The sequence below is a fragment of the Nilaparvata lugens genome, chromosome 3 (genome assembly GCF_014356525.2).
Source record: "Nilaparvata lugens isolate BPH chromosome 3, ASM1435652v1, whole genome shotgun sequence".
NCBI lineage: Eukaryota > Metazoa > Arthropoda > Insecta > Hemiptera > Delphacidae > Nilaparvata > Nilaparvata lugens.
This window is the reverse complement of record NC_052506.1, coordinates 35,782,283-35,795,289: the sequence shown is the minus strand read 5'-3', so window position 1 is coordinate 35,795,289 and position 13,007 is coordinate 35,782,283.

Below are 13,007 nucleotides of genomic sequence, written 5' to 3'. Positions count from 1 at the left end.
TCACCCCTGACACAATCTAAGTCTTTGGGGTAAAAATAATGAAAGGCGCCTAGGGACTATGAATTAGATTTAATAGGTTAATTTCCTGTAATGTGAAGAACAGGATGATCTTGTAAACTTGTTTTGTTTTAGTTCGAATTTTACTAGAGTCCTAATAGTTCCCATTTGAGTAACTTCTCAACCTTAGATTTTGATAAATTTCTTGTTTGCTGAAATAATCTATTATTTTGAAGATCTCTGTATTAATCTTGGCTTACCTGATTTCTTAAGGCTTTATTATCTCTAGTCAAAAATATTTCTAGTCAGTTGAAATATATTTTTCCTACAGATACCTTGAAAAGTGACCATTTCTACACTGATTGCAGCCCGCAAAGAATCCCTTTTCCGCTCTAGTGCGCAACGTATTACTTTGCATACTCCAGATTTTCAGCATGACAATGCAAAATAGTTAGTAGGTTATATGGAGCACCAGTGCAGGGAAATCAAAATTAAATTGGTAACACTGACTGTGGTATAGTGAGGTCCATTTTATAATGGCAGTGGAGAACGGCGTTGCCTATTTATTATGTGCCTTGATTAAAGTCATTTCTATGCTTACATAAGATAAACCCCCTTCAAGCAGTCAGATAAATTTTCAATAGAATCACTTATCATTATAATTTAATTATTATTATTCAATATTAAATAAATTAAGGTTTTTATTTATAATAAAATTACACAGGAAAACATTCGATGGATTTCAGGGAATTTTACCCATAATTACTCACTTTTCATATTCAATGGTAACTGTAGGAAAAATTTAATTTGAAATACGTTTGCAAAGTTCGTTTGCTGCACTTAATAAACCATTATTCCGCACTCGCCTACGGCTCGTGCGTAAAAATTTCTTTCGGTGCAGCAAACTGTCACTTTGCGCACTAGTTGCACAAATAACTATTGTAATGTTCACAAAATCAAGTCCATTAAAGTCATATCTCTCTCTCTACAAATATGTTGTTCATTAATGAATCTCCTTTCCACACCAGATAGTAGGTCAAGTAGTCTTTATTTTGTTACGTGATTCAAAATTTATTCTAAATTTTTACTGTAAACCAAAAAAATGTAACAACCGTTATGCGTGAAACAGCAGCAGTTTATATTTACAATATCCCTTGGTGTGTATGCTACATTTTCTTTGACCAGAGAGCATGCAGGATCAAGCTTACACTGATTGAAATTCCTGATGAATCTTAGGCCTGAAATGATTAAAGGGGAAGAGAAAGTGAATGGAAAAGACTGGATTCATCAGGTAATTGATGGAAAACACATGGTAGAAAAATATTAGTATAGGATAATGAGCAACAATGTAGTCTAAGTTAGTAATACACGTGAAATCAAAAATTAGAACTTGCCCACGCTGTTATACCTCATAAGATATAAATATTATATAATATAAGATGAGTGTATGCAGTGTCTGATGGACACTGATTGTCACTGTACTTTACAAACGCGTCAGAAGCTCACACCACTATTCTGGTTCGGTCATTCAACTAACGACTACAATAAGTTCAGAAAGATTGAACGAAAATGTACTGAAAGGAGGAATATTAGTATCCTACATAGTTTGACCAAAATACTCATGAAAAATTGGTGAGTGTCTCTTAGACACATCATACACACCAAGAGACATTATTATGCGAGAAGATTCGTTTGTTCCTAAAGGTACTTTGGAAAAGCTCGTTTTCAGTGCCCAAGCAATCTTTCTTAAAAAACTTTGTGCCACATGGAATATGTCACAGATCTTCATTATCAATATTATACAGAAATTTTTTTATCATAAAAAATAATTTGAAAAATCACCATTTGAATTATTGTTCTCATATCGTGTATATTATTATAAAGAAAGGAATAATAATTGACTCATACATGTACGGGACAGGAAGTACACGTTTGACTCATCATCATTTTTATGGACTGATAAACTTGCAATTTTACGTGAAGATTCTGACTTTACTGTGGATAAATAATCCAGCTTGTATTTTAAATTTTCATTAATCAATCAATTTTATCCAAAAATCAAAACCAATCTATCCAATTTGTGGTTCGAAGTTTAAGCAACTATAAAAGCCCAGCCAAACAGAGCTCTGTCCATGTGAATCACACACTTGTTGAGAAATTCGTAAACTGTTTGAAAAATGCCATAAATCATAGTGAAATTGTAATTAGAATTCCTCGTAAAAATTGTCCCCTTAAACCTTGGATAACAGAAGGTCTAGTTAAATCAATAATCGTTCATGATAAAATGCATGATAAAGCTAAAAAAGCCCCTTTATAATGTAGATTTGATAAACAAATACAAAACTTATAGAAACACATTAAATAGTATAATAAGTAGAACAAAAGAAGTATATCACAAAACCAAAATTGAAGTGTAGGCTAATAATAATAGTTCAAAACTTTGGAGATGAATAAATGAAGCCATTGGTGAAGATAAAAAAGGATGGTTGCAAAATTGGAGTTGACGCCGCTAATTTAAATGATTTCTTCACAAATGTGGGATCAAGGCAGGCCCAAAAGGTTAGGAATAATCTCACAAGCTTCCATAACAATGATATCACATCTGTTTTGAACTCTTTTTTCCTAAAACCCACAAATTTTAATGTGGTTGAATCTACAATTGAGGAACTAAAAATTAATTCAAGCCCAGGAATTGATAATATTAGTAATTCAATCCTTAAAAAAATAGCCCACATAATTTCTGAACCACTAACTATTTATTTTTATTGAATATTTGAGAAAGGCTACTCTCCTAAACATTTCAAGAAAGCTAAAATGAAACCGCTTTTCAAACAAGGTGATCCCTCAGACCCAAGTAACTATAGACCAATAATTAGTCTTAACAGTAATTTAGCAAATATTTTTGAAAAAATCACTAAGAAAAGACTTGTGATGTTCTTGAACAAGCATAATATAATAATCAATAATTGATATGGCTTTCAAACATGTGAAAATACCAAAGATGCTTCAATTAAATTTACTAATACCGTCTCCCAGAACCTTAATTCTAATCTAAAAACCATTGCTGTTCCATTAGATATGATAAAAGCTTTTGATACCATCCCTCATGATTCTCTTTTTGATAAACTCCAAATATATGGCTTCAGGGGAGTCTTCCTTGACCTTATTGAGAGCTATTTGTCTGATAGAACCCAATACCTATCTGTAAATAATGAAAATAATACCACCGAGCTCACCCCTTATGGCCTCCCTCAGGGCACTGTTTTATCGCCATTACTTTTCATAATTTATGTGAATGATTAAGTTTAAAACTTAAAACTCAACCATGATATCCTCTGCTGATGATTGTGAAGTTGTTAATTGTAAATCCTTCACAGATGATACGATGTTTCTGATATTTATAAGAGCAGTCTCTAAATTCCCTCTTTTGCGAATAAATTCACAAAAAATTAAGGCCGTCCGGCTCGCAAAATTACTGGGTTCAAACCTCAGCTCTAGCTCAGTGGTAGAAACATGAATTTTATAAATACAAATAATCACCATAAGGTTCAGTGACCGGTGATTGGTAATTCTTACCGCTGCTTCTATGAAGTTCTTGAAGAATACCAATACGGAAAATAAAAGAATATTTGATGACTGATTATCAGTAACCATGCATCACTAGAGAATAATAAGGACCAACTATAGTTGTTTCTAGTTGATTCTTAAAACGCTCGTCGTGAATACAAGTATTCACCAATATACCCTTCCAAAATTCCTTAGAACTTACAACGCCAGTTCTGGAAGCTCTCTGGATCCTTATATGATATAACTGGAACCTTATTAATATAATTTCTTAATATACTTATTCTGGTATATGAGATGAGTATCATCAAAGGATGATAAATATTGAGTGCTCTGAATAAGATTAATATCACTTGATTCAATAATTTTAAGTGCTGCAAAATATTTGTTGATATTAAAACAGCTCAAACTGTATATCACGAGATGAACTAGGATAAAATAAACTTCTACGATTTGTATGCTGACTAAAAACACAAAATATATTCCCATAAAAAAGATATGCATAAAGTATTCGATATATCTATAATTCACTTAAATAATCTATTTCTAAAATCTGAATAATTATCACAGGCTTTACTAATATTCACAATAGTGAGTTTCAAATTCATAAATATATTATATTTAATACTGGTACTTATACTTCCAATCAATATAAAATTCTGCAGATAAAAACCTGTTCGGTCTATAGGTTTGATATGATGTACTTTGTTCAATTGACAAAATTATAATTAATAAATTAATATTCAAACATGAGATCTCAGGGATTTATATGAATTCGGGCTGTGCATGGAAGTAAGCTTCCTACATATATTAAATAAATTTATAAATGTTCTTATGGACTATGTGATATTGTTCAACACGTGGTGACTTTTTATTTTAATTCAAATTAATTGGAATAGCGCTTTTTTATTAATTAATTACCCCCACTGGACGTAGAAAAAACGAGCTCGTTTGGTTTGACTTATCACTCACTGAACTGAAGTTCTAGCTGGTCTCGTGGATTGAATTAATTATTTCCAATAATTAATTAGGTAGGCTCCTTTCGTCTCTGCTGGGCTAGCGCATCCAGACTTTTATAAGTTTCTTTCGAATTAGCTATTTTTATGGGAATCTTTACAAATTACGAACTCTTTGACAGCACTGAGTTCACATATAATTGAACATTTAATACAAATACTTTACATTAAAAAGGGTCTGGCTTAATAGTTTTAAAATTTTAAAAGGAAGAAGAAAAAACCCCTAAACTCCATGTGCATCCTCTCGGGTCAGGATCTTAAGCCAGAAGAAGGAGGTTTTTAGAAAAATTTGCCTCTTCCAAGAATAATTCTGTAAGCTACTCTCTGATTGGCCTTCAATTTAATAGACTCAATACAATTGGTTGCCTTGGGAATCAGGGCTTCCTCGGCTTTATAATAGAAAAAATTAAATAAAAAAGAATTCTTATACAAATGTATGGAGTGTTTATCTTAAATTGATTTCATAAATAAATCCTAACATGTGATGTTACTACATTCAGTCTTTATATGAGTTTTGTATACTCTTGATTTATCATGCTTTCTTAGATTATAATAAATATTTATACAAAAATAATGGGTGTCTGTATTTCTACACATCGACTTCCTTTAGTATACATAACATATCCTTTATGAGTAAATTTTATATAATTCAACCTGTCATATGGGTTGATCGAATAATCAGCTGATTCGCTCAGTATTGATTTTAATAATTATCGATTTATCCAAGATCGACTAATTCTTTTCAAAATGTAAACAAGTAACTCTAACCTCAATGTTCATGCATTTTATTTTTTTTTATAATCCGCCAATAATAAGTAAGCCGCTTTATAACTTTTTGATCTTACCAATGGGTTCTCATAATTATTAAATCACAATTATACATGTTTTCTTATCATTTGTTGATAATGCTATTACTCCTAATCGCTAATAATACTTGATTTGAGTTGTTTTATCCTTTGACTAGGTCTAACCTTCTTTCCAATTTTATAGTTCTATTATATTTCATTAGTTCATTTTAAAATATTTGGTGGTATTAATTTACCACGTGACACAATACGCCCTCTGATTTCTGATTTAAAACGACAATTCGAGAAGATAATATAAATTTTATGATCCAGTTGGTTTTGGATCAGAAATCATACATGTTACAAAGTCTGTTAATAAATCTACTGAGAATTCTACCTCCTAACAATTCAACAACATATACACAATAAATAAATTCAATTCGAATACATACGCCTTACATTGGCCAATCTCCTTCTATACACAATACACAAATAAAACTATCTCCTCCTCCATACATAATATAAATCTTTTTTCTAATCCACGCTCCGCCCTCAGGCCAGAAGCACATTTGAACGTTGGTGCAAAATCATTGCCAACCTAACAAACTGGTAATTCTCCGACTTGCAGAATATAATATTTTTTCTCCCTCAACATAGAACAGTGACTTGTACATTTTCATTTCATTCTCTTGCAGAATTTGGGCTTTGCTTTCATATAATGGATATTTTTAAGGATAATCTTTGGTAGGTTTTATCAACAAGAACTTCTTATTCATCTAATACATTGAGACTTTGGCTTAATGCTTTTGGTGGTAACTATGCGGTTTGATCATTTGGCGGATAATTTTAGTGATTTTCTTAATTAGTTTATACATAAATAATAATAATATAATATTTTTATAATATCTCTACATGCAATTCACATTTATATGACACTTGATCTTCTCTTATTCGGGGTATCAACTTAGATGATTTAATAGGCACTGATCATTCTGGTCCTCGTAGTGAACAGCTGATCCTTGGATGTTTGAGTGGCTTCTCTTTATTCACCTGTCGCCATTTTGATGCCTCTTTAAGATATACAACGGTAAGCTGGTTTTTAAATTGGAAGTTATTTATTCACTTGTTTCATTAGTAAGAATGGTGTTAAAAATGGTTTCTAAATTTGTTCTTTCTTTATTTTCAGGTATGCTGGTCGAAATGAATACTCGTCTGCGAAATAAGTGTGTTGCCTGGTGTTTGTTTGGTACGTATTTGTTGACAGGTAGGTCCATGAATCCAAATATTATTGTTTACTTTCTTATCGCTTATTGTCTCGATAATACGGCTTGAGATTATAAGTATTTGGCTTTGATTCTGTGAATTGTTTGGCGGTTCTGACGACCGATTCTCCATCAACTCCCTTATCCTGGATAGCCCAGAGTATTTACTTTGTTTATCTTGAATCATTCTGAGTTTCAGATTAGTTTTGAAAATTTTTGAATCAATCTTCTCAATATAAGATACGCCCTCATTCCTCATTGCATTAATAATATTTTCTTTAATTGCTATCACAGCCATAATAATAATAATATTCACAAAATAAATCAATGTATTTATTGTATTTCTTCCAACATAACCTTTCCATAAACAACAATCGTATAATTCCATTTTCGATAAACAATGTACTATTCCTTTCGATTTTAGTTCACACGTTTTACCATCCATTATTATATTTGCAACATAATTTTTACCTGACATCATAGTCGTACTAATAATCATAAAAAAAATGAATCAGCATAATTGTTAAGCTTGTAACATAACCTCTTGGTGAACAATACACAGATGTTCTTCCCTTCAATGAACAATTCATTCCTTCTTTAAATTTCAATGCACATATTCCATCTTCCAATAGCTTCCTATAATAATTTCTTCCTTTATCATTTTCTAAACCCGGATCCGTTATTACTTTTTCCTTGTTTTTGAGCATGTTCCTTTTCTTTATTCCATAATTGCAATCATGACGGTAAGCTGCTTGCTTGAACCGTGTGTGCTTGGGGTGCATGTCGGTCCAAATATTCATCTCATTCTGGTGTCGGTTATCCTCTCTGCATGCTGCCTTCTTTTTCTGGTTGTCTGATTTCTTGATATACCCTTTGCGGTGCTTGAATTTAGCATGCGGGCGATAACTTCTCTTCTGTGGCCTTCCCTGTTGTTTTCTCCGGTGGGGCCTTCCGGTGTTGGACTCTAGGGTTCACTCCGACGTCGTCCTGCCAGTCACACTTTCGGCTTGCCTTGGTGGTGGTTTGCCCCTTGAACCTAGTGTGCCGCGGGTGAATCCAACGATGCTTAGGTGGTGGCTGTTCCAATCGGGTATGTTGTGGGGGCGTTGCTTGCTGGCATATACGTTCAGTGCATGAAGGCGGTGTATCATTTTCAGGTTTTATTATCGGTGATTCTCTAATTATTTCCGTGTTAATGCTGCATGTTATTTTCGGTGGTGGGCTGGTTACTGGTGGTAGATCCTCGGGGGGAAATAGTAGGCTTAATATGGGTTGCTTTTTGCAGATTGATTTTGATGTATGTTTGGCTTCTTTATTTGGTGGCGGGCTGGTGCGGTGGTGGATTTGTTCTGGTGGTTGATTTACTGTAGGTTGTTGTTGGTCTGTTTTTATTGTGCATGCCACTGTATATGATGTATTTGCTCTGTTACTATTTTGATTATTTTCGTCCTGTTTTGTGAAATTTACTTCTTGATTTGTGAAAGTTATTTTCTGTTTATTATTTCTATACCAATGATGTCTGCTGTTATAATGTGCTCCTCTATCCTGTTGTTTGTTATTGTAATATGGAGATCTATTTCTAGAATTATTTTCAAACGATTGACCTCTGCTAATATTTTTGGTGTATTTTGGATATCGAGTGTTTGCTCCGGCATTTGACATTTGATTCTCACCATTATAATTTTTTCTGAAACTATTGCTATTATGTTGAAGAGAATGATTGAAGTCTCCTGTGCGATCGTTTACTTGACTGGATTCAGAAGTAACAGATTGGATATGGTGTAAATGTTCCATTAATTCTTTGCAACTGGAAATCGAAGATACTGCTAGTGTCATGCGAACATTGTAAGGAAGCTTTTTTGTTAATATATTTGCTAATGATGTATCCGCCAAAGATTCGTCTAGTTGCGAATTCTTGCACATCATCTTAGCTACAAATTCAGTATATGATTGTCTGCCTCTATTATCATATGTGCATGATATAATCTCTGATAGTGCGTCCATCTGCTTACGTTTACTCCAATACTGCTGCAGGAATTGGGAGATGAAGTCCTCCAAGCTATTGATATCTCGCATCCGGCTCTGGAAAAACATCAGCGGCTCGCCGAGTAATAGACTGGACAGTTGGAAGCGCCATACTAACCAAGAGGTGGGTATCAATTCCTGAATAGCTTTTATTTGATCTATGAATGGTCTGGGTTGCATATGACGATGGGAATTATCAAATTTTCCAAGACTTTGAAAAAGTTGAGTGCCGTTTACTACTTCATTCGGTGTATACTGCACTCGACTGACTGGGATATTTTCCATACGTGTCTCTATTCTGGAGACTCGTTCTTCATTTGCGATCCATTTATCATTCATAATTTTCTTATGTGTATTCACTTCATCATACAATCCGGTTAGCTTCAACTGCTGTCCGCCTATAGCATTCTCCAACATGCCGTATCTCTCACTTGATTTTGCCCCCTCCTCCGCTAAATTTGCCATACATGCCTGCACGTTACTTTGTTCCTTGACTATCTCTATTATTTTCTTATTATTTTCCTCCACTTTCGACTCTATCTCGCCCTTATTTTCTAACACCTTTCCCATGACAGTTCCCATGATAGCGGTGCCCAGCTCCTTACCCAATACGTCCACCTGTTTTTCAACTTCCTTTGGTACGTTATCCAACCGTTCATTTATTTGACAGGTGACGTCATCTATACGAATTTCTAACTTTTTGATAACTGCAGATTGAGTATCTATTTTTGTATCTATTATATTTCTCACTTCCTCCCTGAAGCTAGAAAATTTTTCATCCATAGTTTTGATACCTTCCTGTAGGATTTTAGTATTTTCCTTCGCTTTATCCTGGATGGCTTTAGTGTTTTCATTGATATCTTCTTGTATTTTTTTAGTCACTCCCTCCAAGGCTTGGCTGAGCAAGAGTTTAAATTCATTTATAGAATCGTTTGCTATGAGGTTTGTAGTATATCCGACTGAAGAATTTAATGTGGTGTTGCCTTTTCCTAGATTGGTGGTTGCGGATGGCGGTTGACTGGCGATATCGGATGGCGATTGGGTGGCGGCACTCTCCATTCCTTCGGCGGCGCTTGGAGCGATCTGCGAAGACGCCGGTACCGGGTTGGACGCCCTCACTCCCTCATCCGGACTCTCATCGGAATTAATCGCATCAACGACGTTATCGATCTTCGTAGAAGACAATTGGGCCAGGTTTTGCGGGTCGAAATTGATGGAGCATATGCTGCCTCCCTCTCTCTCTCGTGGGGTCTCCGCTGCATGGTCCTGGGGTTGTTGATTGGCCGGTGTCGTAGCTGCATAGTTTTGGGGGTGGTCGCTGAAGTAGGAAATTTGCGAGTTAGCTGGCGACTGGTTCATGGTGACGTTATTATGGAATACTTCGAGTAAATAGCCAAGTGTGTTGCCAAGTTTCAGGAATATTAAAATGGATTCAGTGATAGTGCCTATTCTGGATAAAATTGTGTGGTGTTAAAGTTTCAAGTGTCATGTACATATATTACGAAAAGACCTTCGAGTGCTACAGGTACGCTTATCAACATAGACAGATTACGCTAATATAGTTCTTAAAATTTTAGGTAGGGTTTTATCTTCCTTACTAGTAGCTATGCGATTATATTTCAAATAATCTATACCCCTGGTCAGCATACAATATCTAGATTCAAAAATCAAAATCAAAATTTTACTATAGACTTTTATGGAAATTTCCATCCAATTTTTCTCTATTATGAGAATTATGTTATCAAACTCATGTGATACAGTTTGTCTGTATTTATGCAGCTTGAAAAATTTTAATTTGAAGAGCAACTCAATTATTTTAGCCAGAACTTATAATAGATTATCAGATATATCTTGTTGAATCAACTTCAGATTATACTTCTTGCAGTTTTCAGTTTTAGCAATAATTTTATGAATCATTGATAGTGAGATTGAGTAGGTAAGCTTTTCATCACGCTCCACTGGTTGGGTGCCATATTATGTGAAGTTGTTAATTGTAAATCCTTCACAGATGATACGATGTTTCTGATATTTATAAGAGCAGTCTCTAAATTCCCTCTTTTGCGAATAAATTCACAAAAAATTAAGGCCGTCCGGCTCGCAAAATTACTGGGTTCAAACCTCAGCTCTAGCTCAGTGGTAGAAACATGAATTTTATAAATACAAATAATCACCATAAGGTTCAGTGACCGGTGATTGGTAATTCTTACCGCTGCTTCTATGAAGTTCTTGAAGAATACCAATACGGAAAATAAAAGAATATTTGATGACTGATTATCAGTAACCATGCATCACTAGAGAATAATAAGGACCAACTATAGTTGTTTCTAGTTGATTCTTAAAACGCTCGTCGTGAATACAAGTATTCACCAATATACCCTTCCAAAATTCCTTAGAACTTACAACGCCAGTTCTGGAAGCTCTCTGGATCCTTATATGATATAACTGGAACCTTATTAATATAATTTCTTAATATACTTATTCTGGTATATGAGATGAGTATCATCAAAGGATGATAAATATTGAGTGCTCTGAATAAGATTAATATCACTTGATTCAATAATTTTAAGTGCTGCAAAATATTTGTTGATATTAAAACAGCTCAAACTGTATATCACGAGATGAACTAGGATAAAATAAACTTCTACGATTTGTATGCTGACTAAAAACACAAAATATATTCCCATAAAAAAGATATGCATAAAATATTCGATATATCTATAATTCACTTAAATAATCTATTTCTAAAATCTGAATAATTATCACAGGCTTTACTAATATTCACAATAGTGAGTTTCAAATTCATAAATATATTATATTTAATACTGGTACTTATACTTCCAATCAATATAAAATTCTGCAGATAAAAACCTGTTCGGTCTATAGGTTTGATATGATGTACTTTGTTCAATTGACAAAATTATAATTAATAAATTAATATTCAAACATGAGATCTCAGGGATTTATATGAATTCGGGCTGTGCATGGAAGTAAGCTTCCTACATATATTAAATAAATTCATAAATGTTCTTATGGACTATGTGATATTGTTCAACACGTGGTGACTTTTTATTTTAATTCAAATTAATTGGAATAGCGCTTTTTTATTAATTAATTACCCCCACTGGACGTAGAAAAAACGAGCTCGTTTGGTTTGACTTATCACTCACTGAACTGAAGTTCTAGCTGGTCTCGTGGATTGAATTAATTATTTCCAATAATTAATTAGGTAGGCTCCTTTTCGTCACTGCTGGGCTAACGCGTGATCCAGATTTTTATAAGTTTCTTTCGAATTAGCTATTTTTATGGGAATCTTTACAAATTACGAACTCTTTGACAGCACTGAGTTCACATATAATTGAACATTTAATACAAATACTTTACATTAAAAAGGGTCTGGCTTAATAGTTTTAAAATTTTAAAAGGAAGAAGAAAAAACCCTAAACTCCATGTGCATCCTCTCGGGTCAGGATCTTAAGCCAGAAGAAGGAGGTTTTTAGAAAAATTTGCCTCTTCCAAGAATAATTCTGTAAGCTACTCTCTGATTGGCCTTCAATTTAATAGACTCAATACAATTGGTTGCCTTGGGAATCAGGGCTTCCTCGGCTTTATAATAGAAAAAATTAAATAAAAAAGAATTCTTATACAAATGTATGGAGTGTTTATCTTAAATTGATTTCATAAATAAATCCTAACATGCGATGTTACTACATTCAGTCTTTATATGAGTTTTGTATACTCTTGATTTATCATGCTTTCTTAGATTATAATAAATATTTATACAAAAATAATGGGTGTCTGTATTTCTACACATCGACTTCCTTTAGTATACATAACATATCCTTTATGAGTAAATTTTATATAATTCAACCTGTCATATGGGTTGATCGAATAATCAGCTGATTCGCTCAGTATTGATTCTAATAATTATCGATTTATCCAAGATCGACTAATTCTTTTCAAAATGTAAACAAGTAACTCTAACCTCAATGTTCATGCATTTTATCTTTTTTTTATAATCTGCCAATAATAAGTAAGCCGCTTTATAACTTTTTGATCTTACCAATGGGTTCTCATAATTATTAAATCACAATTATACATGTTTTCTTATCATTTGTTGATAATGCTATTACTCCTAATCGCTAATAATACTTGATTTGAGTTGTTTTATCCTTTGACTAGGTCTAACCTTCTTTCCAATTTTATAGTTCTATTATATTTCATTAGTTCATTTTAAAATATTTGGTGGTATTAATTTACCACGTGACATGATACAGCAGCTATTTTCTCAGGAAGAACGTGGGCTGAGGTTCATGAAATAGCAGAGCAAAACTGCTTGAGCATAAAAAAGTGGCTAGATA